We start from the raw sequence: 26544 nt of genomic DNA on the forward strand, positions 1-26544 counted from the left end.
AAAGAAATATACATATGTTTGCTGCAAAATATGTTTGGGACATATGTTAGAGAGGCCTTGTTCCTCCGTGTAGAATTTAGCCATATTTTTATAAAAAAATGTTTGCCAGATAAATTTAACTAATTTTAGAATTAACAATTTAATTCTTCAATGAAGAAAACCTCTGTTAAATGGTTGTATGGTAGAATATAACCATATATATTTTTAAATATAGACATATGAATCATATGATTTTCTTCTTGCTATAATTGCTGTAAATTAAAGAAAGAATCAAATGTAAAATTACAATTTCAACTGGAAATCCTAGATGAGGTTACAAAATTGGAAGCAACGAATTGGACGCATTTCCCATTAAATCCGCCTAATATTTCAAAAACATTAAGTTTTATGTTCCCTTTACAAATTGTGAAAGGTAATGCAGGGATGACATGAAATGGCTCAATAGTTTTTGTGTCATTCTTCTTCCTACGAAAACTTTGTAAAAAATTGGGGTTAGCTATGGATGTCATTACATGTTAAAAACTACCATGCAAAAAGAATAACAAAACAGGAAATTATTATTATTGATGAAGTTGTGCTGTTTGTCGTCAACAGCAATCATAGAAAATGTCATGTCTCCTCCGGACTTCGAATGCAAAAGAGAAAAACAAGCGGCAAAGCAGCAACATGCATTAGTTTTTTGTTTGTTCTCCTCCTTCTTTCTTTGGGCCATATTTTGTTGCTTCTCCATTCATATGGAGCTGTTTAAGTAGCCCCGTCTGCTAGACAGACGGCTGCTTTTCAGGTTGATGACTTTCTTTAGAGATAATCATCGGGCATACTGTCGGTTAGTCTGATATATTGGTTGGTTAGTTTGTCTGAGATGTTAGAACTCTTAGAAAATGAAGAAAAAGACACCGTAGAAGCAGAAAAAAAACTAAGACAGGTAGTCAAAAAAGTTAATGACTTAATTGAATCGATTGTTTGCTTTGAGTGGTGGTCGTATGAACGTTTAAACAATTATGAATGATGACCAAGCACCGTATGGAGTTTTTGTCCCTCTCTTCTTGAAGTTTTGTTATGTTTAGAGCAAAATGAAAGGATGTTTGACCAGTTGGAAAATGTCAGCATTTATGACATTTCACATTGTTTGAGGCGGGCATAAAAACACAAATGTAACGTTTTATGACACGCTTCATAGTTGACATGTTGCTGCTTTCTCTTTGGCCATCATGAACGTTTTGATCTATAAATAGTATGGAGATCATAATGTCTGAATAAGACTTAAATGATGAACTCAAAGTAGTATTTCTTGACATGAAGACAAAAAATAGGGTCTCTACAAATATTTTTTGAGAGCATCAGGTATGTATGGTAATTTTAAAAAATATATATTGTTGGTAAAACTATATAAATATTGTGTCAGAAACAATAATGTGAGTTTTGACAACAAAATATATTTCATTGTGTTTACAATACCTATTATGGTCTCGAAATAAGATCCCAGTGATCATATTCAGTATCTGTGGGAATATATAAAAATGTATTTTGTTCCTGCAATCATATATTTTGCCATCAAATGGAATATGAAAGACATTGCTTGGGGGTATAGACAGACAAGGCTGATGACATTTAATTCTTCGTTTCGAGGACAAAAAAACGGACAAACTTGAATCTCTGGCAAGAAATACAGCTAATGTGGGTCATTACGAAACAATGTTATGATACCCTATACCACACTGTGGTAAGGGGTATTATGTCTTTGTGCATTTGTATGTAACATACAAAAGGAAACGAGATAGACCCATAGTTCCTTCTAGGCATATACATAGAATCACTTTCTGAGTTGATTTATGCATGTCCATCCGTTCGTTCATAACGTACATGGCGCATTTATTGTCCCATTCAGCTGAAAACTGGGGAATATAGTTTGTTAGCCATAGGAAGAACGCTATTGCTTTTGGTGAAAATCGGTTCAGATTTGGATATAGCTCCGATATAAATTTTCGGCCGATTTCACGCACCAAGTACACTATATGTGTTTGATTTCGATGAAGTATGGAATGTGTGATGGAATTTGGTCTAAAAATAAATGTGTCAAATTTAATTGAAATCGGTTCAGATTTGGAAATAGCCCTCATATATATTTTCGGCCAATTTCACGTATTTGCTGCACCAAATACACTATACATATATGTCGGATTTCAATGAAGTTTGGAATGTGTGACTGAATTCGGTCTAAAAATAAATGTGCCAAATTATATCGAAATCGGTTCAGATTTAGATATAGTTTCCATATATATTTTCGCCCGATTTCACGTATTTGCTGTACCAAACACCCTATATCCGTCCAAGTTTAATGAAATTTGGAATGTGTTAAGGAATTTGGTCTAGTAATAAGTGTACCATATTAAATCAAAATCAGTTTAGATTTATACTATCTCCCATATATATTTATAGTATATATAGTCGGCTCCGCCCGATTTTGATCCTTTCCTTACTGGTTTTATTGTAATAAAATTACCTTAAATACGACCGTACTGTAAAATGTTGTATTATTCTATGGTAGAATTTAACCATATATTTATAAATATGTTTAGCAGATAAATAAATGTTTTAAGGCTAAAATACATTTTTTTGTTCGGTGTAATAAAACGATATTGAAACAATCACACTGTAATGTTGCATTGACAGGGTTATAATATCATTTGCACTGGTGATGGTTGCTGGCAAAATTATATGGTGGAATGTTAACATATATTTATAAATATGATTGACAGAAAATAAAACTATTTTAGAAAAGATAGCGTTATTTTCAATCTTATAAAACTATGTTACATATAACCACATAATAATGTTGCATTGACGCGGTTACCATATCATTTTCACTAATATGGTTAGTGGCAGCATAATATAATCGAATGTAACCATATAAGTATAAGCGTGGTCATATAGAAAAATATAATCTATTTGCAGTAATTTCTGCAAATTTAAAAAAAAAGATTCAAATATGGAATTACGATTTCAACAAGTTGGTCACAGTAGGAAGAAAATCTCAAACAGCTTTTAGATTGGATTTGAGTGATATTTTTATACCCTCCACCATAGGATGGGGGTATATTAAGTTTGTCACTACGTTTGTAACTACTCGAAATAATCATTGTAGACCCCACAAAGTATATATTCTTGATCAGTGTGCAATTCTACATCGATATAGCCATGTCCGTCCGTCTGTCTGTCTGTCCGTCTGTCCGTCTGTGGAAATCACTCTAGCGTCCGAACGGATTGACGTAGGTTGATGAAATTTTGGGAAAATATGTTATATTTACGTAGGACTTTTGGTATTGAAAGCGGGCTATGTAGGTCCACGCTTTCGTATAGCCACCATACAAAATGACGCGTGACGCGTCGTCGTTTTAAGGAATTTTTAAGATATTTGGCCCATTTTACCACCGAATTGGTTGTAATTTGGTACTTTGTGTCTCCAGAGGCCAAACAATATTCCTACCAAAGTTGGGTTATATAGGTCCACGTTTTGATATAGCTCCCATATAAGGCCCCATATAAAGTACGCGTCGTTTTAAGGAATTTTTAAGATATTTGGCCCATTTTACCACCGAATTGGTTGTAATTTGGTACTTTGTGTCTCCAGAGGCCAAAAAATATTTCTACCAAAGTTGGGTTATATAGGTCCACGTTTTGGTACAGCCCCCATATAAGGCCCCATATAAAGTACGCGTCATTTTAACATATTTATAATGTATTAGACCCATTTGACCACAGAATTGGTTGTAATTTGGTATTTTGTGTCTTCAGAGGCCAGAAAACATTCTTACCAAAGTTGGGTTATATAGGTCCACGTTTTGGTATAGTCCCCACATAAGACCCCTTATAAAGTACGCGTCATTTTAATATATTTTGAATGTATTAGACCCATTTGACCAAAGAATCGGTTGTAACTTTGTATTTTGTGTTTCCAGAGGCTAAGAAACATTTCTACCATAAAATGTTTATATAGGTCCAGGTGTTGATATAGCCCCCATAATACAAATCTCCCGATTTTCGATATTTTGAACGTTTTAGCCTCATTATCACACCGATATGGCTGAAATTTGGTATTTAGTCTTCTTTAGGCGTATAAAACTTTACCCCAGAAATTTGTAGGTATAGGTCCACGCCATCATATAGCCCCCATAGAACGGTACCTTCCGAATTTTGGTATTTTGAAGGTAGTGGCCACATTAATCCACCGAAACGGCTGAAATTTGTGGTGGAGGGTATAAAAAGTTCGGCCCGTCCGAACTTAACGCTTTTCTTACTTGTTTAATTTTGTGGTCTATATAGCTCTCATAATATAAACCAATGGAAATATACTTTCCCTGTGTGTACACGGGGTCTAAAATAAAGATCATAATTGTTAAATATGGCAAATATACATAACCTCATTAAATTTTTATTAGCCTTAATACAGAATATTTCTCCATAACTTTTCCCTTTACCATTCCTCCCTCCCTGACTTCTTGAACAGAACTTTCTTTCGATTTTCTCATGAATTTGATGCGGTGAGTTTGTGGTTTTCAAACCCCTGTCTCCCTACACAGTATCCAAATATGATATAGCTCATTTTTCACATTCCCAGCTCGGAATTATTTCCTACGTGTTAAAAAAATTGTTTAACCTCAAGTGAAAACCTTGATATCAACAAATGCAACAACAATGTTGTTGTTGGTGGCAATATTTGCCTACTTTTAAGCGATTTCGGTGTCACATTTCCAGTTAAGAAGAAGAAGGCTTCTTCATCTTTCTAAACGAATTGCAACAACAACAAAACCGCTTTGTGGTTTTCCTCCAGCACAAAAACAGCAAAACAACCTAAGTCCGTCCAAAGAAAGATGCACAGAATTGAAAACAGTTCTCATGATTTGCAAAAAAACGACTTTTGTGTGTAAAATGACACTAAATGACAGCAATGTCACTTGAGTCGAAGAGAAGGAGGAAGGGGACACACTGTCGCTGTTAAGTGTGATTTGCCGTAAATTGTTTGAAATAATTATCCACAAAGTCATTATTTTCAAAAACTAAAAAACACGATTCAGGACAATTAAAATGAATGGTAAGTTTTGTCGAAAGAGATTGTATTTAGCTAAATGACAGAATGAGGAGACACATTGTTGTGGAATTTGGGTTAGTGGGTATGATTAAAAAAATATTTTCTAACATATTGAAATATTTAAAGTCTTCTATATATCTATAGACGACTACTTATTCTTCTATATAGATAGAAGACCAAGTCTTCTTCCAAGCTGTCTTCTATAGATAGAAGGATTTACAGTGTTCTATTGATAGAAGTCCAAGTCTTCCAGAGATAGACGAAAAAGACTTACAGAGATGAAAGAAAAAGTCTTCTATAGATAGAAGGATTTACAGTGTTCTATTGATAGAAGTCCTAGTCTTCCAGAGAGAGAAGAAAAAGACTTACAGGGGTGGAACAAAAAGTCTTCTATAGATAGAAGGATCTATAGTGTTTTATTGATAGAATTCCAAGTCTTCCAGAGATAGCAGAAAAAGACTTCCAGAGATGGAAGAAAAAGTCTTCTATAGAGAGAAGACCAAGTTATCTCCTATAGGTAGAAGACTAAGTAGTCTTTTACAGATAGAATACCAAATAGTCTTATACAGATATAAGACCAAGTCTTCTATAGGTAGATGACAAAGTATAGCAGCCTTTGACTTTAGAGACGACTTTGATAGACGACCAAGTCTTCTATAGATAGAAGCCAACAAGTCTTCTATAGATAGAAGACAACAAATCTTCTGTAGATAGAAGACAACATATCTTTTACAGATAGAAGACAACAAGTCTTCTAAACATAGAGAACCTAGTTATTTCTGTTATATTTTATACTTTGTGTCTATTCAATAAGGCTATTTAAAAATTATTATTAATAAATTTTGTCTCTTCTTCTCTTTTTAGGTATGTATTCAAAGCTTCATTCTGCATATTTGTAAATAAACGTGGCTTAAACAGATAAGTATGGAATGAGTCCTTTATTTTTTAAATTCATTGAATTCAAAATTCCTTTAGATGTTGTTATGTGTACAAAATGCTTTGAAAAAACACCATTATTGGGCTCAGCACCATTAAAATATTTAAAACTGTGGATTTTGCGACAAAAACAAATTTGGTATTAAAAATCTGCATATTGTGGGTTTTCGGAAAAAAATTATAATTTGAAAAAAAAAAATATTTTTAAATATTAAAAAAATAAGTTTTGGGGATTTTTGAAAAAAAAAATATTTTTAAATGTTAAAAATATTTTAAATTTTACCAATTTTAAAAAATTTTAACTTTAAGAAAAAATTAAATATTATTTTTTTAGGAAATTTTAGAGAAATCCACATAACATTTTTTACAAATACTTTTTAAATGTTTGAAGTAATTTTTTAAAATATACAAATGCTTTTTAAATATTTAAAGTAATTTTTTAAAATATGTTTTAATTTTCAAAAATTATGTTTTTGTATATTTAAAAAAAATATTTAGCACAAACACTGATTTCGAATAAAACACATTTTTATGCAGTTTAAATTCAAGGTATTTGTGGATCATCAAAAAAAATATTTTCAAATGTTAAAAAAAAATTCGTGTGGATTTTCTGAAAAAAAAAAAATAAAAAAAAATTAATAATAATAAAAAATATATTTTTTTAAATATTAAAAAAATAGGTTTTGGAAATTTTTGAAAAAAAATATTTTTAAATGTTAAAAATATTTTAAATATTGAAAAATTTTAACTTTTAGAAAATATTTAATATTATTTTCTAAGAAAATTTTAGAGAAATCCACAATCCTATTTTTAAATACATAAAAACGACGTTTGTGGATTTTTGAAAATAATATGTTTAAAGGTTTAAAAAATATTTTAAATATTATTTTTTTTTTAAATTATTAAAAAAATATTTTTTAATGATTTACAAAATATTTAAAATTATTTTTTTTTTGTCGAAATTCGCAAATGAGGAGTTTTTATTTAAAATCGACGTTTTTGCAAAAAATTTACAAATATGTTTTAAATATTTAAAATTAGTTTTAAAAATGTATTTTCTTATATATTTATTCTAAACCGCTAAAAATTTGGGTTTATTCGAAGAAGAAAAAATGTAGCTCTCGTCTTAAAGAATAAAAATTGAGAACACATAAAATCCATTCAACCTCACCTTCAATGTCAAAATCGTAAAGGTCAAATTTCCCTTTTAATTTTTGTCTCGGATTTTAGTCTACAGATATCAAACCGATCAAAATTGAAGCAAACAACCAACTGAAAAAATGTCCCTTAGATCTTAGTAAGCAACTTTCTAGAACATACAAACTCTGTAGTAACGGTTCTTAATGGTCCAAATAGTAAATCAAATGCTAGTTTTATCCTCTTTTCTATGTCCTTGCTCCATAGATTCTAAACCGTTCAAATTTCAAGAAAAGAATTCACCACAATAATGTAGCAAACATATCAGCCAACAACTTTCTGGAACATACAAAAAGTCTATGACCGGTTCTTAAATGTGAAAATAGCCAATAACTTTTGAAAATATTCCAGTTTTATACTTTTTTCTCCGATTCCGGTCCACAGATACCGAACCGCCCATAAATTAAGGATACAGTCAACTACAAAAATGTACCTAAGATTTCAATAAACAACTTTGTAGAACATAAAAAGGTTCTAGGAACGGTTCTTCAATGAGTCTAATAACACTGTGCAACATTTTTGAGCCAATCGCGTGCAAACAACTTCTGTCCAGAATTTTATGAAAGTAGAGGACCAATAGGCAAAAACCATATTTGGGTTTTGTTTTCATAGATCGGGTTCGGTTTATATGGCCTCATGGTTAAAGATCGAATTTTTAAAACAAATCGGGGCTGTATCTCTGAAACCAATACGAATCTTGTTTTGACATCTGCAGCAAACTTGTAGATAAGAACAAGAAGAAAATATTTGGAGAAATAGTAAACTCGAAAAACTGCATTCATTGCCTCAAATTTTATAATATATCTAAAAATTCTATAATTTGTGTATATTTCGCAGCGTATCTCCCAAAATGTTAAATTCTTCTTAATGTTACCTTTTGGGAAAGTATTCTCTGGAATGTAATGCATAACTCTTCAGAACATTTTATTGTTGTAAAATGCCTCTATCGAATTGTTTATAGCAAATTTTTCAACAACAATTTGGAAAATATTTCAATAATTCATTGAAATTCCCAACAAGAAAAAAAAAGCCTGTGTGAACATTGTTTGAAATAAGTTTTGTAAAAGGTATATTATGAAATACCCCTTAAACAACGTGAAATAACCATTTTAGAGTTTCAGAATGTTCTGAAGAATTGATGGTCACATTATGTGGGCAATTTTTAGAATGGTTACTTGTTTCAACTCCCAACAGTTCAGTTTTTACTGACCAGAATTTCAGAAATTATGTAAACTTTTCTATATTTTTACGAGTTTGAAGCTCTAGATGCAGGTTTTCCTAGTTCATCTGTTTGACACATAAGTTCTACTACTTTAGGGCTACAATATTACTGAAGACTGCAAAGCAAAATTCTTATTAGTTTTGGAGATAAAGGTCCGATCACTGGAAAAAAGGCTCATTTTAGGTCGGTTTAGATGAGGCCATAAAATCTAAACTCGATCTAAGAACACAAAACCCAATTAAGGTTTTTGTAGTCTCAATATGTACTTTCAGAAAATGCCCATTAGAAGTTGTTTGCATTTCCAGTGTTGCACAGTGTAATATTATTCAATTTTAAAAAATATTAAAAATTTATATTTAAATATTTTAAAAAAATATTTTTGTGGAGAATGTCCACAAACAAAAAACAAGGGAACTGATGAGATTCTGTGGCGAGAATCGAAACTATAGTATTCCCTGCCTTACCCCTTGGCGAACAATGCCAAATCTTTTCCACTAATAAAATAGTTGTTTTAAAATATTAAAACAACAACAATGGGATTAAGCCAGACTATTTTGAAAAAAAAAAACAAAATATTTAAAAAATAAATATTTAAAAAAAAAATAATATTGTTTTTTCAAAATAGTCTGGCTCAATTCCATTGTTGTTGTTTTAATATTTTAAAACAACTATTTTATTAGTGGAAAAGATTTGGCATTTTTCGCCAACGGGTAAGGCAGGGAATACTATAGTTTCGATCCACGCCACTGGATCTCATCAGTTCCCTTGTTTCTTGTTTGTGGATATTCTCCACCGAAGTTTTTTTTCAATAACTTCTTCAACAAGAAACTTGTTATACCCAAACATCAATCGTCAGCTCGAAGTATAAAGGTAAGCAAAGAAAAAAGTTCAATGAGAAGTTTTTCCTTGGCAACCTCACACAACTCCGACGAAAGTGTGCGCATTCGTTGAAATTCGACGACACATACAACAGAGGTTAGAATTGTTTTCGCAGACACTTTCGTCGGAGTTGAAAACTACTGCAATCACTTAATTTTTAAATATTCTCGCCGAATCGAGAAAAATATTTCCTTTTTGGCCATAAATATGGAAATAAAAAATTTTGAAATTGGGGAAAGAGAACAAATTTCGCACGGAATTTTTATTCATGATTTTCCTAATAATAAAAAAATATGTTTTAAGTTAACAAAATATTTTTTATATCTAAAAAAATATTTGTTTTTCTAAATCGGTAAATGTGATTTTTTATTCACAATCAACATTGCAATTTACAAATATTTTTTAAATATGTTGCACAAACGTCGGTTTTGAATAAAACAGATTTTTAAATAAACCAAAATGTTTGGTTTTTCAAAAAGATATTTCAAATCTAAATTTTACTATTTTAAAGTATAAAAAATATTTTTTCATTGAATTCACTTTTCACTGTTTTCAATACAAGCTTCTTAGGTCATCTTAGCTCGATTAATTCAATAAATTAACAACTTTCATTAATAATTACCTTCGCCCTAATAAGACAACAATAAAAAATATTTTTTGTTAATTTTCTCGTTTAGAGTTAAGCTTGATGATCTGAAATTATTTGCAAGTGAAAAAGGAAAGCCAAGGACTCGAACCCACATAGCCACCAAATTACGTTACAGGCAAAATTTCAAAAAATAAAAAACAGGCTGAGCCCGGCTGGGATTTGAACCCACGTCCTTGAAAAACATATAAAAAAAAAAAATGTTGTCATGGCGTGTTAGCGTTCAAAGCCAACTCATAACTTCAAAGTCAGCGCAAAAAGCGTTTGTCATGAAGAAAATACATTTCTGTGGCCAAGTATCCGCGTTAATGTACAAAAACACATTTGCATTTGAAAAACGATAAGTTCTAGGACAGAGAAGCCATTACATAGTCGATACGTCCGAAGATTTGCTTTACCACCATTGAAACCAGGTAACGTAATTTGGTGACTATGTGGGTTCGAGTCCTAGGCTTTCCTTTTTCACTTGCAAATAATTTCAGATCATCAAGCTTAACTCTAAACGAGAAAATTAACAAAAATCATTAAAAAATGATCTTCGTCCTAAAAAGGCAAAATTTCAAAAAAAAAAAAAAAATATTTTTGTTTTTTAATTTAAAAATATTTGTTTAATGCATGTTATTCAGAAATCCACCATTTATTAAAAAAAATATTTTTAAATAAAAAAACAAAATATTTTTTATACTTTAAAATAATATTTTTAGAAACCCACAAATATGATTTTTTTATTCACAATCCACATTGTAATTTATTAAAATTTTAAATACAATGTAGCACAATTGTGGATTTTGAGTAAAACATATTTTAAAATAAACCACATTTGTTGATTTTCAAAAAAAGAAAAGAAAATGTTTGTTCCTTTTTTAAATGCGAGTATGAAATCAATAGAAATCAAAGCTGTCTGAAATCAATGTCAGACATTACTTAAAATACCGAATTTGTCTTAAGGTCAAGGTCTGGTAATTCAGGACTTAAACGGCCTTTAATTGCAATAATATGGTACAGTTATTTTATGAGCCATAAGATTAAGTTCTTCACACAATACGGTAAGAAATACTTCGTATACAATTGGCAGAAAGATTATACCTCTATAGTTATTATTAGTTTAGTTTCCAATCCAATTCTTTTCCAGTAGAACTCTATTACAAGTTTTTAGAGGTCCTAGAGCCTAACAAGAAAAACCAAATGGTAAATGGGCTATCGCAGCGATCAAATAAGCTACTCTTAAAAAAACTCTAAATCGCTCAACAACTTTTGAAAATTATTGAATTATATCTTCAACCATTAACTATTATTTATTTTCTAATTTATTAACTTCAAATAATAGCTGCTGCTTGCTGTCTAATTTTATGCGATTTTTGCCACTTTAGTAAAGAAAAATGCTAATAAGTTTTAACACATGTTTTTAGTAGTTGTAGTAAGAGACAAAAGTGAATATCACAACTTCTGAAATTCTAAACAAATGTAAATGAAGTCAGTTTGTGTGTCACAGTCTCTGTGTGTCAAAAGTAAATTATGCAGAAAATAAATAAAAAATATATTGTTGCTTGTAACTTTCAAAGTTTCAAAGGCAAATGGATGTTAGATAATAAATCATAAATCATGGGGAGTGAAGAAAAAAAATAAAACGACAACAAAAACCAGGTGACAGGCAAGTTTAAAGCCATGGTTTATAGATCCAGTAGTAACAATAAAGGTTATTTAAAGCTGGTTGACAAAACACAAAAAAGAGACAGCTTTCAGTAGTCATAAAGCCATTAGAAGTCATATTAACAAAACAATTTTGTTTTCCCTTCTTTTTTAATTTTTGTTTGAAATTTCTTTATTTAATTTAGGCCTCCATTTAATCGTCGTGGGAATTTACATTTCAAATGAATCCACTTTTAATTTTTCTGTTTTATTTTCTTTTGGGCGCAGACAACTTTCATTTTCAATAAAACACACAATTAATGTGTCATAAATATAACCACAGTCTCTGCCTTAATCGTAGCGTTTTCAAAGACTTGCTGCTCTATTCAGTGTCTGCGGCGTGGATATATCTTTTGTATATGGGCGAACTCTCTGGCCATAATAATCAAATAAATTAAACTACAATGGCAAATTGACTTTAAATGGCAATCTTCTTGTATTCCCGTTTTATGAATGAACGCAGAGGAAAAAATCTGACTAAAGTAAAAAAGAGAAGAATTACAATTAACGCCAATCTCCAAAGGGGATGTGATGAGATTTACAGCCATAACAAATTAATTATTGAAAAAAATTTTATTTAGACTAGAGACGAAATTTGATTATAAGAAATTTAAGAATATTGGAATTTAGGAGTGGTAGTTTAGGGTGTCTCAAAAATGCAATTTGTCCATTTGATACGAATAATTATGGCAATCGGGACTCGAATTTGTAGGTTAACTGCTAGAGCTACTAACACAACCTACTGGATTGTATCTACCAAATAGAAACCCAAATTTTATTAGAACAGGTGGAAGCCTAAGCTTATTTAGAAGCCAAAAACCCAAAGTATTTCTTGATGATTACAATTTGAAACCATTCCGTAGGGGGACAGACTTATAAGGGTGAAATTAAGCCTTGCAAAGATATATCAAACAGAAGCTACTCCACCGTAGACTGAGAAGACGTAGAATATCGGCAACATATGAATCAACAAGTCAGATATTTTAATAAGACCCTGATGATTCACACAGAAGGAGAGCCCAACTCATCGATACAAACCTCAATGGTATGCAATAGTCTTAAAACTCGGATTAAGTTAGGGTAGGGCAAAAATCGAGGCTTCTGGAAGAGACCAGAGGTCAACTTAGATATGACCACAAGACTCTTAAAGAAAACAAGAGGTCTTCTCAAGGAAGGCAAGCGGACTTTTTAAAGGAAACAAAATGTCAACTGAGAGAAGACCAGAGGTCTTATAAGAGAAAACCATAGAACTTCTTAAAGAAGGCAAGAGACCTTCATATAGAAGGACAGCTGTCTTCTTAGAAAATACTACAGGCCTTCATGGGGAAGATCACCCGTCCTCAAAGAAAAAATTCAAGTCTTCACAGGTCCATACAGGTCTTCATGAAGATTCCCACAGGTCTTTATGGAGTAGACTACGCGACTCCATAGAGAAGACCACAGGCCATAATAGAGAAGATCGTTGGTTTTCATAGAGAAGACCGCTGGTCTTTATAGAGAAGACCACAGGTCTTCATAGAGCATACCACAGGTCTTCATAGAGAAGACTACAAGTCTTCATAGAGAAGACCACATGTCTTCATAGAAAGGACCATTGGTCTTCATAGAAAAGGTCACAGGTATTCATAGAGAAGACCAGAGGTATTCATAGAAAAGACCACTGGTCTTCATAGAGACGACCACAGGTATTCATAGAGACGACCACAGGTCTTCATAGAGAAGACCTCAGGTCTTCACCAGAGGTCTTCATAGAGAATACCACAGGTCTTCATAGAGAAGACCACAAGTCTTCATAGAGAAGACCAGAGGTATTCATAGAAAAGACCATAGAGAAAAACACAGGACTACATAAAAAAGACCACAGGTCTTCATAGAGAAGACCACAAGTCTTCATAGAGAAGACCACAAGTCTTCATAGAGAAGACCACAAGTCTTCATAGAGAAGACCACAAGTCTTCATAGAGAAGACCACAAGTCTTCATAGAGAAGACCACATGTCTTCATAGAAAAGACCATTGGTCTTCATAGAGAAGACCACAGGTTTTCATAGACAAGACCACAGGTCTTCATAGAGAAGACCACAGGTCTTCATAGAGAAGACCACAGGTCTTCATAGAGAAGACCACAGGTCTTCATAGAGAAGACCACAGGTCTTCATAAAGAAGACCACAGGTCTTCATAGAGAAGACAACAGGTCTTCATAGAGAAGACAACAGGTCTTCATAGAGAAGACCACAAGTCTTCATAGAGAAGACCAGAGGTATTCATAGAAAAGACCACAGGTTTTCATAGAGAAGACCTCAGGTCTTAATAGAGAGGACCTCAGGTCTTAATAGAGAAGACCTCATGTCTTCATAGAGAAGACCTCAGGTCTTAATAGAGAGGACCTCAGGTCTTAATAGAGAAGACCTCAGGTCTTCATAGAGAAGTCAACAGGTCTTCATAGAGAAGACAACAGGTCTTCATAGAGAAGACCACAGGTCTTCATATAGAAAACCACATGTCTTCATAGAGAAGACCATTGGTCTTCATAGAGAAGATCTTCATAGAGAAGACCATTGGTCTTCATATAGAAGACCATAGGTCTTCATAGGGAAGACCATTGGTCTTCATATAGAAGACCATAGGTCTTCATAGGGAATACCATAGGTCTTCATAGGGAAGACCATAAGTCTTCATAGGGAAGGCACCAGGTCTTCATAGATAATACCATTGGTCTTCATAGAGAAGACCATTGGTCTTCGTAGTGAAGACCACATCTGGTCTTTATAGAGAAGACCATCTCTGGTCTTCATAGGGATGTCCACCTCCGATCTTCATAGGGAAGGACATAGGTCTTCATTAATAGACCACAGGTTTTAATACGGAAGACTTCAAGTCTTCATAGAGAAGACTTCAAGCTTTCATAGAGAAGACTTCAAGTCTTCATAGAGAAGACTTCAAGTCTTCATAGAGAAGACTTCAAGTCTTCATAGAGAAGACTTCAAGCCTTCATAGAGAAGACTTCAAGCCTTCATAGAGAAGACTTCAAGTCTTCATAGATAAGACTTCAAGTCTTCATAGAGAAGACTTCAAGTCTTCATAGAGAAGACTTCAAGTATTTATAGAGAAGACTTCAAGTCTTTATAGAGAAGACTTCAAGTCTTCATAGAGAAGACTTCAAGTCTTCATAGGGAAGACTGCAAGTCTTTATAGAGAAGACTTCACGTCTTCATAGGGAAGACTTCAAGTCTTCATAGGGAAGACTTCAAGTCTTCATAGAGAAGACTTCAAGTCTTCATAGAGAAGACTTCAAGTCTTCATAGAGGAGGCTTCAAGTCTTCATAGAGAAGGCTTCAAGTCTTCATAGAGAAGACTTCAAGTCTTCATAGGGAAGACTTCAAGTCTTCATAGAGAAGACTTCAAGTCTTCATAGAGGAGGCTTCAAGTCTTCATAGAGAAGACCTCAGGTCTACATAAAGAAGACCACAGGTCTTCACAGAGGAGGTCGTAGGTCTTCATAGAAAAGACCACAGGTCTTCATAGAGAAGACCTCAGGTCTTCATAGAGAAGACCTCAGGTTTTCATAGAGAAAACCTCAGGTCTTCATAGAGCAGACTTCAGGTCTTCATAGAGAAGACCTCATGTCTTCATAGAGAAGACCTCATGTCTTCATAGAGAAGACCTCATGTCTTCATAGAGAAGACCTCATGTCTTCATAGAGAAGACCTCAAGTCCTCATAGAGAATACCATTGGTCCTCATAGAGAAGATCATTGGTCTTCATAGAGAAGATCATGTGTCTTCATAGAGAAGACCATAGGTCTTCATAGGGAAGACCATAGGTCTTCATAGGGAAGACCATAAGTCTTCATAGGGAAGGCACCAGGTCTTCATAGATAATACCATTGGTCTTCATAGAGAAGACCATTGGTCTTCGTAGAGAAGACCACATCTGGTCTTTATAGAGAAGACCATATCTGGTCTTCATAGGGAAGACCACCTCCGATCTTCATAGGGAAGGACATAGGTCTTCATTAATAGACCACAGGTTTTAATACGGAAGACTTCAAGTCTTCATAGAGAAGACTTCAAGTGTTCATAGAGAAGACTTCAAGTGTTCATAGAGAAGACTTCAAGTCTTCATAGAGAAGACTTCAAGTCTTCATAGAGAAGACTTCAAGTCTTCATAGAGAAGACTTCAAGTCTTCATAGAGAAGACTTCAAATCTTCATAGAGAAGACTTCAAGTCTTCATAGAGAAGACTTCTAGTCTTCATAGAGAAGACTTCAAGTCTTCATAGAGAAACTTCAAGTCTTCATAGAGAAGACCTCAGGTCTTCACAGAGAAGACCTCAGGACTTCATAGAGTAGACCTCAGGTCTTCATAGAGAAGACCATAGGTCTTCACATAGGAGACCACATGTCTCCATATAGAAGACCAGAGATCTTCATTGAGAAGACCACCGGTCTTCATATAGAAGTCGTCTCAAAGAAGACCAAAGGGTATTTTCGTAGAAGACCAAATGGACTTTTTACAAATGAGGACCAAATCGTCTTCTTAGAGAAGCCAAAAAGGTCTTCTTAAAAGGACCCAAGTGATGTCTTATAGAAGACCAAACCACATTTTCTTATAGAAGACCAAATGGTTTTCTCATAGAATTCCAAAAGGTCTTGCTATAGAAGACCAAAAGGGCTTGCTTTAGTAGACAAAAAGATCTTCCTACAGAAGACCAAAAGGTATTTTTATAGAAGATCAAAAAAATCTTGTTATATAGGACCAAATGGTCTTCTTCTTTGGAAGGCCAAAAGAGCTTTCTATAGAAGACCAAAAAGTCCTCTATAAGAAGACTAAAAGATCATTTTATAGAAGACCAAAGGGTCTTCCTATAGAAGACCAAAGAGTTTTCCAATAGAAGACCTAAGAGTCTTCCTATACAATACTAAAAGCTATTCTCATTGAAGACCAAAAGGTTTTCATATAGAAGACCAAAGGGTCTTCTTATAGTTGACCAAAATGCCTTCTTATAAAAGACCAAAACCTATTTTTATAGAAGGCTAAAAGGTCTTCTTAAAGAAAACGAAAAAGGTCTTCTTACAGATTACCAAAAGGTCTTCTTATAGAGAACCAAACGGTCTTCTCATAGAAAACGAAAAGTGCTTCTTATAGAAGACCAACAAGTCCTCTATAAGAAGACCAAAAAGTCCCCTATAAAAAGACCAAATAGTCTTCTCATAGAACAACAAAAGGTCTTTTCATAGAAGACCAAATATTTTTCTTATAGTAGAAAAAATGTCTTCTTATAGATGACCGAGGGTCTTCTTGTAACGACAAAAATGTTTTCATATAGAAGACCAAAAGATTTTGTTATAGAAAACCAGAAGGGTTTCTTATAGAAGACCAAAAGGTCTTCTTGTGCTAGTCTCTTCAAATCCTAAGTGTGACTAATATTTTGAAATGTACTTTTATCGTGTTCACACTTCATCGGCATTTAGCAAACGAAATCAAAATTTATAGTTTATGATTTTAAACAAAAAATATAAATCACAAAAATAAATTGAGTGTCAAATAAAATAAAACTATTGCCAGCTACCCCTGGGAGAGTGACAAACTGGTAATATTTGAATTCTTGTTTATTAAGCATTTAAACATTCCCTTCTCTCTACCTCTGCTTCACTAACCACTTCACCCACATCAAGAATAAACAACAACAAATGTCTATTATTTACAATATCATATTCAACTTGAGCCCCGAATGGAACGCACCTATTTTTTGTTATGCTTTTTGTAGGGGGTATTTATTGCTGGGCGTTCATTCGGCAGTTAAATAGTATTGAAAAGCTAAGCTGAGTATTTTATTTATAACAACAAATGTTGACCGACACACCTTCTTTTTTTGTTTTGGGTACAAATAAAAAGTTATAAATTGGGATGGAGGAAGGGGGTCATTTAAGCCGCTAATGTTAAATATTTGATAGGTTATTGGGAATTTAGAGTGACAAAATGGGTTGAAAATTGTATTCACAGAACTTTGTTATTGGCGATGAGTAATCCTTGGAATAAACTTCAAAAACGATGGAAGAGTGCCTGTGTTCACAACTTATTGGGATGCAATAAATTATATTTTTGATATTAAAAAGCTTCTATTTGGTGTCAAACAACTTTTAGTTAGCTTCAAACATTAGGCATTTGCTTCAAACTACTCAAACTCCTATTTGATATACATCTTCTATTTTGTATTAATCATTTTATATTTGGTATCAAACCACTTTTAGCTAGCTTCAAACATTAGGCAATTGCTTAGGTTAGGTTAGGTTAAAGGACGCGCAGCTGTCGTGTTGGACAGCCACTCCACTCGGAGACCTTATGGTCCATTGTGTTCATCCTAAAGTAAGGGTAGGAGAAAAGAAAAGAAATAATAGCATATCGAGTTTAGAAATAGGAAAAAGGAATAATTAAGTAAGTTATAGGATAGTTGAGAATGATTAAGTAAGTGCTATGGATTGAAAGATTATTTGTAAGGAGAGAGAGAGAGAGAGAGCGAGTAAGGAGGTTAGCAGTATTACAAAGTTGTAATTTGCTCGTTTTGAAGCCACTTCAGACCCTTGGCGAGAAGAAGCAGTGTTGTCGGCTCGGCTTGGCAGAGTGTTGTCAGAGATGATAATGTGTGTTCACCCATTGTTTGAACTCTCCTGGTCCTGAGCATTGGACAACGGCATAATAAGTGCTCAATCGTCTCTGTTTCTTCTTCGTCTTCGCATAATCTGCAGTAGTCCGTGGGGTCTTCTCTATCCCATTTGCAGGTCATTGATCTTATCCTGCAGTGTCCCGTGATAACTCCAATCATTAGTTTTAGATCGGGTTTTCTCATAGAGAGTAGGGAAGTGGTCTTCCTTTTAGAGAGGTTGGGCCAGATTGCCTTTGATACCTTGCAGCCAGGTTCGTTATTCCAGATCTGACCAGCCTTCTCCCTGTATGTTTGTTCTAGGAGCCGCATGAAGTGACACAGGGGTGGCCTGATTGAGTTATCGATTTCGATGTCGCTTGACTCAGATCCGCGACGTGCCAGTTCATCCGCCTTTTCATTTCCCTCGATGTCGCAATGCCCCGGGACCCAGCACAAGGTAACGATTGATCGTAGGGCCTCCAAAGCTTTCCTGCAGTGCAAGACCGCAGCAGATTTGATTGAATGGGATCTAAGTGATTTTAGGGCCGCTTGGCTATCCACATAGATAGTCACCGGTCCGGCTATATCCCCTTCCATGTTTTTAATCAATTCTGCTGCTTTCGTGACCGCAAAGATTTCGGCTTGGAAGACGCTACAATTTTCGCTTAGCTTGTACGAGATCCGTAAGTTGAGGGTATCGCTGTAGACGCCCGCTCCTGTTCCCTTTTCCATCTTGGATCCGTCGGTATAAATCTCTATACCGGGTAGAGGTAGGGAGTTGTGGGTCCAGGCTTCTCTGTCAGGTATCCGAACTTCAATGTCGTCGAAGTGTAATTGTGGTGATATATAGTCACTGATTACCTCCAAACCCACCGATAGTCCAGATTGTCGTAAGATAGCAGCATGGCCGTAGTCGAAGTTACGCCATGAATTTAACTCCTTGAGTCGGAGAGCACTCTTTGCTGCCAACTCCTGTACTACGAGATTCATTGGATGAAGATCCAGTAATACATTGAGAGCAGCCTGTGGAGTGCTTTTCATGGCACCGGTAATTAGAAGAGATGCCGCTCTTTGAACGACATTAATCTTGCGGAGAAGGGATGTCTTATTCAAAGCATTCCACCATACCAATGAACCATAAGTTAGAATGGGGCGAACTATGGCCGTAAAAATCCAGTGTATGACCTGTGGTTTCAAACCCCAACTCTTACCAATAGAGTTCTTGCAAGAATAAAGGGCTATAAGTCCTCTCTTGGCACGTTCCTCGACATTCCTTTTCCACGTTAGTTGGTGGTCCAGGATAATGCCAAGGTACTTGGCCTCTAGGGAGAGCTTTAGGGCCACTCCATCCAGCGTTGGTAGGGGGAATGGTTTGACTTTTCTCTTGTTCGTAAATAGAACCAGCTCTGTCTTAGATGGGTTCACCCCAAGTCCATTGTTGTGTGCCCATCTTGATAGTTTGTCCAGAGCTCCTTTCATGAGTTCCGATAGCGTTTGTGGGAACTTCCCGGTGATCATTATGACCACGTCATCAGCATAAGCTACAGTCTTTATACGTAGTTGGTCAAATTCCTTAAGTATTTCGTTAATCACCAGGAGCCACAGCAGTGGTGATAATACACCTCCTTGTGGTGTGCCCCTGGTGACAGACTTCCGAATGGAGGTCTCACCGATATTTGAATTGATTATCCTGCCGCTAAGCATTCCATCGATCCAATTGATCAGTGTAGTGGAAACACCTAAGTTCAAGAGTGAATTGTGGATGGATTCGAGTTTGACGTTATTAAAGGCGCCTTCTATATCTAGAAACGCTGCTAACGTATAGTTTGAGCCCATCATATTCCTCTCGATTAAACCAACGACTTCATTAAGTGCAGTCTCCACCGATCTGCCTTTGATGTAGGCGTGTTGGGCAGGACTAATAACACTGTTTCCAAGTTTGGACCTTATTCCTAGGTCAAGCAATCTTTCTAACGTTTTCAATAGAAAGGAAGATAGGCTGATTGGTCTGTAGTCTTTGGGAAGCGTGTGACTTGACTTCCCCGCTTTGGGGATGTATGTCACCGTGACCTCCCTCCACAGAACCGGTGTGAACGATAGACGTAGACAGGCCCTATAAATATGGTCCAGGTGTGGTATCAACAACTCCAATGCATTTTGTAGCATAGCAGGGAAGATACTATCTGGACCAGGTGATTTAAAGGGCTTAAAAGTGTTTATCGCCCAAGCTATCTTTGTGTGACTTATGATCTCCTCGATGACACTCACTTCCCCTGTGGCTTGGTTACACATTGGTGGATCGGCTGAGCGATCTGGTGCATCCATGCAGTTGGGAAAGTGGGTTTTGGCCAGGAGATCCAGAGTTTCTAGACCGGAGTTAGTCCATGTGCCATCATCCCGCTTGATACTGCCGATGGATTTAGGGTCCTTCGACAGTACTCTACGAAACCTGGCTACATCCTTTACTCCCTCTATAGACTCGCTAAAGCAGACCCAAGATCTGCGTTTAGCCTTCTTTATTTCGCTGTTGTACTTATTGAAAGATACCTTGTAGTTCTCCCAATCTGTGGACAACTTCGTTTTGTTGGCTTTATTGTAGAGCCTTCTGCTAATCTTCCTGAGATTAGCCAGATCTTTCGACCACCAGACCGGTTGACATCTTCTGCCTGGGTAAGTGAGTGGGCAGGCGGTCTCATAGCTGTCCACCAAAACCTCTGTCACGTGATTCACTGCACTATTAACCTCTGTGGCTGTTTGGGGGTATCGTGACACTCCCAGCTTGGAGCTTACTAGTTCATTGAATTTGTTCCAGTCGGTTTTCCGTGGATTTCTAAATGGTGGCTGTCGAATGCCATTAACAGAGACTTGGAAGAATATCTTCCGATGATCCGAAAAGGAGCATTCTTCCGATACCCTCCAGTCACTGATAATAGATTCGTCTTTATTAGTGAGGGTTATGTCTATTACCTCCCCCCTGATTCTATTTTGAAAAGTGTATTCATTTCCCCTGTTGCATATTCTGAGATTATATTTTAAGATAAAATCGAATACGGACTCACCTCTGGCATTTGTGTCTCTGCTGCCCCAGTGGAAATGGTGAGCATTGGCATCACATCCTAGGATGATGAGGCAAGTGCTACCCATCTCTTTGACAAGCTTCTCCACGTCATTACCCGGTGGGTCAGGGCTCTCGAATGGCATGTAAATGGACGAGAATATGGTGGCTCCATGGGAGCTGCATTCCATCCTTACAGCCGTAATATCACCTCCGCTGAAATTAGAGAGGAATATTAGTTTAAGACTCTTCTTAGCAACTACACAGGTTCTAACCTTGTCCCCGTTGGATGTGGCGAAGGTGGTGTAGTTGCTATCGTTTAACCCAGCAACCTTATTCTTGTATAAGTAAGGCTCCTGGATTAAGACGATGTCAACTTCAGACTTCTTGAGGGCTAGAAGAAGTTCAGCAGCAGCCGCTTTGCAGTGATGCAGATTAATCTGCATTATGCGAAGCGGCTGCTGCCTCCGTTCCTCCACTACTTTCGTCCTAGTCGGAATCTGATCCATCCTAGACCAAAATGTAGTTTGCCCTCACGAGTCCTTAAGTATTCTTGCCCCTGAGTGTCTATTGACACCCTGATGGCAACACCTCCATTTTCCGGATTGTGGCTGACCAGATTCCATGTGCTGGTCCGGAGATTGGGGTTTTGTCTGCCGAGTATGGTCAGTATGCGCGCGGGATCCACAGGTGGAGGTGGCACCCAAGCTGACAACACTCTTCTGAAAGGGACCTCGTTGACCCCAACGACTGCCAATTGACATCCCTCCCAGAGTTCGCCAAGACCCTCTATCGTGGAAGTGAGGAAATCCAGAGATTCCCTATTTTCACAACAGATGACCCTAACGCCTCTGTATGGAGCGGCACTGCCAAATTGGGTGTGTTTAGGAGGTTCCCCTTCTCCTGCGAACACGATGTCACGCAGACGAGTTTCGATAAGTAGCCATCGATCCTCTCTGATTACCCAATCAGGGTCAGATTTATCGATGACCGCTGCTCGCAACTCATCCGGCACCATCGGTCTGCTTGTTCTTTTTCCCCTGCTGTTGGTCTTGAGATGGGAGCTGGAAGATTCCTTGTGGCCCAAGTTAGCTTGTGAGGCTGAACTGGCTGCGGCATCTTTCCTGTTCCCAGTCTTAGGGCAACCGGCTGGGGAGGTATGAATGATGGGTTGTTGACCTGAAGTGGGCCTCTTTGCACTGGGGAGTGGCTCCTCCATTGACCTGTCTCTCTTCACCGCGATTTTTGGTGGAGATGGATTGGGCTTGGTAGGTGCTCCCCCAGGTGCGGAGACCGGTGTTCGGTCGGACTTCCCAGATTTTGAACTCTTATGATGCGTCCCCTTCGGCTTGGCTGCCTTCTTCTTTGAGGTTTGCCCTGTCTGTGTGACGGGACATCCCTTTGAAGAGAGCTTTGAGGTCGAAGGAGGCGAATCATTTGATGGTTTACGGATCATGTCAACATCGCTCCCAGTTTGGCCCTTGGGGGCTGTGGGAGTCGATGTAGGCATTGACCTAACCTCTTCGTTTGCCGTAATAAGAGAAAGCTTGCTGATATCAGGTTTTCCCTTGGGTAGGTGAGGGTGAGATCTTTCGATCTTTTTCACTACCTTGAGATTAATCCTGATCAGCTTGCATTCTCTCAGCGTTATAGATGAGGGTTCCCTGTCAATGAACTTCCTGAGGAAGTGCATTGCTCTGTGGTACGCCTTCCTCTTTTTGGCCCATTTACTAGCAGAGCTGTCTGAGGTGGTGGGAGCTTTCCCGGCCGGTATTTTGGTCGGAGCTCCTTCCTCAACAGCAGCCAGTCCTTTTGAGCCAGCAACATCGGCTGCGGCCGATGGTTGGGTAGCTGGTGCATCGATTGGTCCAGAGTTCTTACAGGTGGCTGCTTCCACTGAGGTCGAGGCCGACTCATCGTTGACTACAGTCGCTGGAATGACTGTGGTGTTCATTTCGTCATCCGATGAGCCGTCCTCGGCCCCAGTAGAATAGCCACCCTGACTGAGACGCAGGGCCAACGTCTGCTCCAGTATCTCCAGGAGTTTCCGGCTTTGTTCAGCCAAACTGTCAGTGACAGCTCCCAGAGTGGGTACCTTCGGTCCGTCCCCTCCCGACACTACCGTCCCGTCAACCGTTGACTGGGTTGCCCCAGACTTGGTAATAGATTTTGAAGAATTGTCCTTTGGCATTGCATTGTTGTCATCAATCGGATTAGTTTTGGTTGGTTTTTTGTTTAAATTTTTGCTCTCCATACGTCATAGATTTAGTGGGGGAAGTGAGGTCCACCATGGCATAGCCCTCCTGTACCATGGCAAGGACATGACAACTAAGCCATTACTGCGTTGAGATGCCCAGGTATCAACGAGGCTCCGTTCTAATACAGTTGGTACCCTAACTGCAAACCTTAGAACACCGATGGGCACGGTTTCGCCTGACACCCCGGCGTTAGGGGGTCTCTAATAAGTAGGAGACCGCTACTTGGTTGGATAACCTTTGGTCGGTCACAGTTCCCCAACTCAACACTTCCAGGGTGTTGAGTGTGGAAACTGTGACCTTAAGCCCCCGCATCGCGTCAAGATTGTTATCCCTGGCGAGGGAGGCAATTGCTTCAAACTACCCCTATTTGATGTTAAAAATTGTATATTTGGTATCAATATTGTTATATTAGGTATCAAACTTCATATACTTGTTATCATACTACTTCTACATAGCTTTAACCATTCGGAAATTGCTACTTGATATCAAACGTCTTCTGCTTGGGATCATACATCTTACATTTGGTATCAAACTACTTTTAGTTAGCTTCAAACATTCGCAAATTGCTTCAAACTACTCTTTTATGATATTAATCATATTTTATTTGGTATTAAACATCTTTTATTTGGTATCAAACTACTTCTAGTTAGCTTCAACCATATAGAAATTGATTCCAACTACTCTTATTTGATATTAAACACCTTCTATTTGGTACCAAACTGCTTCTAGTTAGCTTCAACCATTTGACAATTGCTTCAAACTACTCCTATTTGATATCAAACATCTTCTATATGGTAACAAACTACTTGTAGTTAGCTTCAACCATTTAGAAATTGCTTCCAACTACTTTTATTTGGAGAAAACATCTTCTATTTTGTATCAAACTAGCTTTAGTTAGCTTCAACTATTTGGAAATTGCTTCAAACTAAACCTATTTGATATCAAACATCTTCTATTTGGTATCAAACTACTTCTAATTAGCTTCAACCATTTGACAATTGCTTCAAGCTACTCCTATTTAATATCAAACATTTTCTTTTTGGTATCAAACTGCTTCTAGTTAGCTTCAACTATTTGGAAATTGCTTCAAACTACTCCTATTTGATATCAAACATCTTCTATTTTGTATTAAACTACTTCTAGTTTGCTTCAACCATTTAGATATTTTTTCAAACACTCTTATTTGATATCAAACATATTCTAGTTGCTATGAAACTACTTTTAGTTAGCTTAAACCAGTTGGAAACTGCTGCAAACTACTCCTATTTTATATCAAACATCTTCTATTTGGTATTAAACTACTTCTATGTAGCTTCAACTATTTAGAAATTGTTTCAAACTACTCCTATTTGATATCAAACATCTTCTATTTGGTATCAAACTACTTCTAGTTAGCTTCAACTATTTGGAAATTGTTTCAAACTACTCCTATTTGATATCAAACATCTTCTATTTGGTATCAAACTGATTCTAGTTATCTTCAACTATTTGGAAATTGTTTCAAACTACTCATATTTGATATCAAACATCTTCTATTTTGTATCAAACTACCTTTACTTAGCTTTAACCATTTGAAAATTGCTTCAAACTACTCCTATTTGATATGAAACATATTCTATTTTGTATTAAACCACTTCTAGTTTGCTTCAACCATTCAGAAATTGCTTCCAACTACTTTTATTTGATATCAAACCTATTCTAGTTGGTATGAACCTACTTTTAGTTAGCTTAAACCATTTGGAAACTGCTGCAAACTACTCCTATTTGATATTAAACATCTTCTATTTGGTATTAAACTACTTCTATGTAGCTTCAACTATTTAGAAATTGTTTCAAACTACTCCTATTTGATATCAAACATCTTCTATTTGGTATCAAACTACTTCTAGTTAGCTTCAACTATTTGGAAATTTTTTCAAACTACTCCTATTTGATATCAAACATCTTCTATTTGGTATCAAACTGATTCTAGTTATCTTCAACTATTTGGAAATTGCTTCAAACTACTCCTATTTGATATCAAACATCTTCTATTTGGTATCAAACTACTTCTAATTAGCTTCAACCATTTGACAATTGCTTCAAGCTACTCCTATTTAATATCAAACATTTTCTTTTTGGTATCAAACTGCTTCTAGTTAGCTTCAACTATTTGGAAATTGCTTCAAACTACTCCTATTTGATATCAAACATCTTCTATTTTGTATTAAACTACTTCTAGTTTGCTTCAACCATTTAGATATTTTTTCAAACACTCTTATTTGATATCAAACATATTCTAGTTGCTATGAAACTACTTTTAGTTAGCTTAAACCAGTTGGAAACTGCTGCAAACTACTCCTATTTTATATCAAACATCTTCTATTTGGTATTAAACTCTTTCTATATAGCTTCAACTATTTGGAAATTGCTTCAAACTACTCCTATTTGATATCAAACATCTTCTATATTATATTTTATATTAAACTACTTCTAGTTTGCTTCAACCATTCAGAAATTGCTTCCAACTACTTTTATTTGATATCAAACATATTCTAGTTGGTATGAACCTACTTTTAGTTAGCTTAAACCATTTGGAAACTGCTGCAAACTACTCCTATTTGATATTAAACATCTTCTATTTGGTATCAAACTACTTCTAGTAAGCTTCAACTATTTGGAAATTGTTTCAAACTACTCCTATTTGATATCAAACATCTTCTATTTGGTATCAAACTACTTCTAGTTAGCTTCAACTATTTGGAAATTGTTTCAAACTACTCATATTTGATATCAAACTTACTCCTATTTGATATCAAACATCTTCTATTTGGTATCAAACTGCTTCTAGTTAGCTTCAACTATTTGGAAATTGCTTCAAACTACTCCTATTTGATATCAAACATCTTCTATATGGTATCAAACTACTCTTAGTTAGCTTCAACCATT

The 26544-nt window shown here is 35.9% G+C and overlaps 1 protein-coding gene across 11 annotated transcripts in view; it reads left to right on the forward strand.

Annotated features, from left to right (window-relative positions):
- The window catches only part of pyd (zonula occludens-like protein polychaetoid), a 399371-nt gene that overhangs the window by 124752 nt on the left and 248075 nt on the right, over positions 1–26544 (forward strand). The gene's annotated exons all lie outside the window — the stretch shown is intronic.

The sequence above is a fragment of the Musca autumnalis genome, unplaced genomic scaffold (assembly GCF_047663935.1).
Source record: "Musca autumnalis isolate F117 unplaced genomic scaffold, ASM4766393v1 scaffold_1, whole genome shotgun sequence".
NCBI lineage: Eukaryota > Metazoa > Arthropoda > Insecta > Diptera > Muscidae > Musca > Musca autumnalis.